Here is a 6,651-nt window from a genome sequence, read left to right as displayed (position 1 = left end):
ACCAGTGGAGCCTGGCTGGTTGAGAGGCCCCCACAAGCTGCTGACAGGAGCTGGAGCTAGCCATCACGTTAATTAGCGTTTTTACTCTTGCAGCGGCGAATAGGGGGAGTGGGTTAGAGAGGGATGTGGGGGTGGTATATGACTCATAGACACAGTATGGTTTATTCATGATGGAGGAAGGGGATGTGTGTGTGTGTGTGTGTGAGAGAGAGAGAGAGAGAGAGAGAGAGAGAGAGAGGATAACAGACCATTTGATTTGCACACAGTTTCTGTGTGTGAGTGTGTACGTGTGTGTGTGTTGCCTTAGTAGATCACTGATTGGCACCAAGCCAAGATATTATTATGTCTTGAACATAATACCAGGCATTCATTGTTGCTGTCATTGAGTTTTTTTCTCTAATTTTACAATGCACATCTGAAATGAATTCATTTTATTTGAAACCAGATCTTACCGGTGATTTTGTGATACATACATGTAGCAGGAAATCTTTACACATCACATGCTAAGATAAAGATAATACCAAGCTAGCGACTACATTGTGACGTTATTGATCACAGGCTTTTGAGGCCTGTCTGGGACTGATGAAATGGGTTGAGGGTGCCTCACTCATAGGTGACCTGACCTTGTCTCCTCTGACTCCACCCCTGACAGTGATCCCCACCCCCTTGAGGGATGCATGGGATCAATAGATCAGTCTTTTACCCGCACCAATCACCCAGGACTTCCCATCCTGGTCGAGCAGAGCTGAGGAGCAGAGCTGCTGCAACATACAGAACATTCCAGAAGAAGCATCTCCTCCTCAGTCTGTTTGCTTCATGCCAGAGCAAGGATACAAGGGCTTGTGCGTTTGTTTGTGTGCATATAAAAGGGTGTATGGGGGGGGGTTACATTACAGCTATGCTATTGTCTAATTGTCTCCTCTTATCATTAGTGACAACCATGACCTCTGTTATTGGCATATCTGCATTCTGCCTGCACTGCAGAGCCTCCACCACACTACTCGCAGCGTTTTCTCTCCCAAGAGCGGCAGGGCCCATGCCTCATAAATACAAACACAATCTCTCCTACACCTCCTGACTGCAGGACAGGACTCCACACATATCTGCCCGTGGAGCGCAGCCCATTTGCATACATATTAAAGTGACGCCTCAGAAAAAAGGAAGAGAGAGAAAGAGGGGGAAGAGGGAAGGAGGGGAGGGGGGAGAGAGAGAGCGGGTATATGCAAACAAGGCTTTCATCTAATATGCAAGAACCGGCATTGCTCTGGCATAAATCTGCATCTGAGCTCAGGCAAAGAGAGCGGAGCCCATTTGACAGTAAATGGGCTAGGGATGGCTGTCAGATGCACAGGGGAACACTGGTTTACCCGACAGAGAACTGGGACGATTGATCAGTATGGCATGTCACATATAGTAAGAACTACAAGCTACAATAGTACATATTAAGTAAAAGCTATGGATGGTATTAGAGGAATAAATGAGGGATATATGATAGAGTATGTCTGGAAAATATTGAATGAATTGAATTGAAAAGTTCACCATTTTGTGCAATAGGATATGATTGTTGTTTGGCGTTTGAACAAATTAAACAAGATAAAATGTGTTCATTGGTGAACTGCTAGCTGTTTCCCCCTGTTTCCAGTCTTTAGCTGAGCTAAGCTAGCTAACCGACTGTTGACTCCAGCTTCATATTGACCACACAGACAGGAGAATGATCAAACTCTCTGCAAGAAAGCAAAAAAATGTATTTCCCAGCGTAATTAAAAAACGTTAGCATGCTAGCACACTAAACTAAAATGGCGAAGATTTAAACATAATCACGTTAGGATTGTCATTGTGAGCATTTTAGCATGCTGACATTAGCATTTAGCTACATTGCACAGCTGTGCTTAAAGGGCAAGTCTGAAGGATTTAGTGGCATCTAGCTGTGAAGATACAGATGGCAACCAACTATACTGCTCGCCCTCCAAGCATGTAGAGGAAACTTGCAAAAGACCTTCCAACGTGAGCGCTGCATACGGACAAAAAAGAAACAGGGTGTCCAACAAAAGTTTAGTTAAAACCGGCAACAATGCAATTAGACAGATTTTCAGATCAGTCGCATGTGCAGTCGCATATTTGGACACAGCCAGACTAGCTTTTTCCCTCTGTTTCAAGTCTTTATACTAAGCTAAGCTAATCATCTGCTGGGTATAGCAATATATATATAATATATATATATATATATCATCCAGACATTAGAATTGTATAGATCTTTACGTCTATTTTGACAAGAAAGCAAAAACAAAAACATTTAAAAAAGTTGAACTATTCCTTTAAAAGGACAACAGTATACTGTACTGTATCCCATGATGTTAATCCTGAACAGCAACACTTCTATAACATTTTTGCACAAGCAAAACTAGAGCGCATGATGGCAGTGCTAAAGCAAAACAAAAAGTGCACTAGTGAAACTTTACTTACTGTCTTCAGAAACTGGAGTGCTGCCATGAGCTCTGGGTTTCCCCTAACTGTGAGTATTTCATGTTGGACACCCTTGAACTCCCTTTCCTGTTTTCCTGCCTGAGCATGTCGCATTGAAGCACGCCATTCTGTCTGTACAGGTGATCTTACGCACAGGAAATGGAAACTCTGAATGTGCATGTGTCATACACGCATGTATGTGTGTTTGTGCTGCGTTTGTGTGTGCGTGTGAGTGTTGGAGTAGGGGGTTGGAGGGGTGGGGGGGTTGAAACAGGATATGTTGGGAATAACACAAAGCACAAAAAGTGTCACATGATCTGAAACACAGGGTTGATTTATTTGGCTTCAGAAAGAATCTGTTGCATGTGGTTTGGAGGAGAGAATGTTTTCCTTCTTTGCTCTCAGTGTGCTCAGACACAACACATGGAAACATTTTCTGAGAGGCCATGGGTCTGTGAAAAAAAAGCTCCAGACATTTTATTTCTTCTCCCTCTTTTCATAGCTTTTTCGGTTCTTTTTTTTTCTTTTTTCAAACTGATTGAATTACATACATCTGCTTGCCACATGTAGAAATATCTCCCTAATGAATATTGCGATGCACTCGAGGGTTGTGCCGTGCAATTAGTAGACATGTTAATAGTTTATTTTGGTAAGAATCGACTGTTGGTGGTGTACCAAGCGGTGGGCTTTTCACTGATTCCATGCAAGAGTGGAGGGGCTATATCAATGAACATCCTATTTACAGCCTCTATTTCAGTCTGTAATAAATACACTTCCACTCACACGAGACAGTTGCAGGTCTGCTCTATTGTCTGCCATAAATATGCTGGAAGGGTTGGTTAAATATTGATAACACCAATTTTCTGCCCCCCCCCTTTCTACCCCACACACCCTCTCTCCATCACCACCGCGCACACAAACACGTACACACACACACACACACTGTCACACTCATACCAAACCCCTCCTTCTTTCCCTCCTTCTATCTCGCGGTTATTTCACCCTCACAGTAACCTTGCTTATGCATATTGCATATGTAAATAAAGCACCCCTCCTCTGAAGTAATTGTGTGCATCTTCTACAGAGCTGCATATCTCAGCTCTGTGTTTAAGAGGACCCACTATGGAAAGACTGAATTCTCTTTGTTTGGCGGTCTTTCCATCCCGTTTGGACCCAGGAACTATAGGTTTATTGATAAGAAAAGTAATGAGAGTACAATTTTACTCTCATTACTTTTCTACAGTCTACGGTATATATAAAACTATATACTATATATACTACAGCCTACGATAAAATACCCATATGATGTGATTCCGATGTACAGTAATGTCTGCCATACGTTTTGTTGATATTTATACTTTAGTATAATTAGTTGTAACTCTGGGGTGTGTTTTGAGGCTGTAACTCATGATGCTGCTACACGATATGGTAAAAATATCAGCGATTATTTTGACAGATATTGCAATTCATGATTATGTGGGATTTATCTTTTTTTGGGGGGGGGGGTCTGTAGTAAATCTGGAGAGCAAGATCTGTAGACCGTAGACTGTAGAAAAGTAATGAGAGTACAATTTTACCTCTCTTTCTCTCTTTTTTTTTAGAGTAGGCGGGGCTGAGTCCCTCGTCCTTGATTTCTGGCTGATACAATTGTACCTAAAACCCTTTATCAACACAAGCAGTGTGAAGTAACTATATACCATGTATTATTGTTTTTAGATTGAATACTAATGTAGAAACACAGCTTAAGTGTATTTATTTTTATGTGTTTATACATCTCAAGAAAATTGGAAGGTCTTGTTTGTCTCAAGTGAGAGAAATGAAAAATCTTCGGTGGCCAAAGCTGCCACACTGTTTCAGTGGAGTGGTTCAGTTTGTTTCCTAAAAACTGGAAATATTCCACTTTTTGCACACGGCAAGGTTCACATTAACCTAAAAGTGCTCCAGAACTATGAGAGGTTTTCTCTTCTCAACTGTATGTGTGGTAAAAAAAACTAATTTAAATTGAGTTTTCTTAAAATGTAGTTAGTCTTCTTTTACAAAGCTTACTTTATTTTCATGATTTCAGGGTCGTCTACAAGATAAAGTTTACACATTCAGATGATCTAGACAATATAATAAAACTATATACTATATATACTACAGCCTACTATAAAATACCCATATGATGTGATTCCGATGTACAGTAATGTCTGCCATACGTTTTGTTGATATTTATACTTTAGTATAATTAGTTGTAACTCTGGGGTGTGTTTTGAGGCTGTAACTCATGATGCTGCTACACGATATGGTAAAAATATCAGTGATTGTGGGATTTATCATTTTTTTCACAAAAAAAATCATCATGTTTTTGTAAAGTTTTTGGGGGTCTGTAGTAAATCTGGAGAGCAAGATCTGTAGACCAGGGCACCTCTGCAGCACTATAGTACTTCATTATAATGCTGTTTGTCACACATTTTACCTTTGTCGAAACATTACAGCTCTTGTGATTTGCATATTGCACTTGGCCATATTCCGATTTTGATATTTCAATTAAGCCCTATTTTTTTGTTTACATCATTCAGAAATCTATGATTCAAAACCTTCCAAAAGCTAAAGCCTGAAAAATAACCATAAAGTAAAGTCAATTGTACTATATCTACACTTAATATAAAGAGAGAAGTGCTATCTGTGTATGTTCACAGGCTGTGAAAACAATTCCCCCTCTGGGCCAGCAAAATCTATCTATCTAGAAGAGGAAATCATCATCTTAGTTTCAGTTTTATTTGGCATCAGTGCTAACGGGATTGGAATGCAATAGTATGGAGATGGGAAATAACAAAAAAACCTGATAAATAAAAGAACACGCATATTGTTACTATCATATTAAAAATTACTTCACCCCCAGTTTTTATGTGCAAACATCATATTATATTCAGGACATTCAGCTTAACACTCATTTAACAACGATACTGTAGATATACTGCACTATACTACCTGTACTATACTATACTATACAATACTACACTATATGAATAACATTAGTTAACATATTGTTTCATCAAAGAAATCATACAGTTACTATGCCCCTAATTGTTTTAGAGATTAAAAATCATACATCGATTTGAGTAATACCTAAGTATTACTCAAATCAAGTATTCAAGAACATTTAATGTTTAAAGATCAACAATGATTTAGTTCTGGAAATGTGGTTTGTCATTTATATGTTTATGTATTCTCAATTGAAGAGCTAACGGCATACATATTATGAAATACACAGTTGCAGTGCTTTAAAAATGTCCACAAAGTAAACATTGTGTTCATGATTTAACACTTAATTCAGTAACATTTTAACAATTTTCAACATTATTTAACCCTCAAATAGGAAGTTTATTCCTCTACAGTTCTTTTTTATGCACACTGAGTCACTATCAATAACAATAAGACTGCTCATACGAATATCCCATTAATTAATACGATATGTCATTTTACATTTAACCAACAAAGCCTCCACCGTCACACGAGCCAGGTAAGATTACTCAAGCTAATACGAGTGTGTCCACGTATAGCAGTGTCTTTAAAACTGATGCTACAGTCAGTCCATTTGACATTTGGTCTGACCTTTGGGTTTGTCTCACAGATTGCAGGTTGTGGTTTCTCTCCAGTGATGCTCAATAAAATGTTCGTTACAGTTTTTTTTTTTTTTCCCAGTGTGACATTTTGGCCCCTATACCCCCTCTTTTTTCACACTCACATCTCCCTAGCATTGCCATTTAGCCACCCATTATGATACACAAACCTCTATTAAGGGCACTTGCATTCTTTTTAGACACTAGCTCCCACCTGTATTTAGGCTATTCTTATATTTAGGTTGTTCTAATAATTCTAAGCTTGTTTTGTGATCATTAAAAACAATATATATTATGTACTAAATGTGACTTTCACCCTATTACACTATACTATATACTGTACTCTACTTTCACTATATCCTCTGCTGAACATATTACCAATACACATTGAATTGAGGCAGCATGACAGGTCATTAGAACTTCATTACATTAAGCTTCCATCAGCTTTAACTTTTCTTCCTTAACTATGAAATACACTTGAAATGAAACTAATTTGTTCAGTACTACTATATTAATACCACAAATTACTGAGCCTCACCATAAAATACAGTGCTTTGCCATACTGTATCACACTGTACCATAA

This window comes from Morone saxatilis, unplaced genomic scaffold (genome assembly GCF_004916995.1).
Source record: "Morone saxatilis isolate NCDOM2014 unplaced genomic scaffold, NCSU_SB_2.0 Contig16, whole genome shotgun sequence".
In the NCBI taxonomy this organism is placed as follows: Eukaryota; Metazoa; Chordata; class Actinopteri; family Moronidae; genus Morone; species Morone saxatilis.
The sequence above is the reverse complement of the archived record's forward strand: the minus strand, read 5'-3'. Positions refer to the sequence as shown.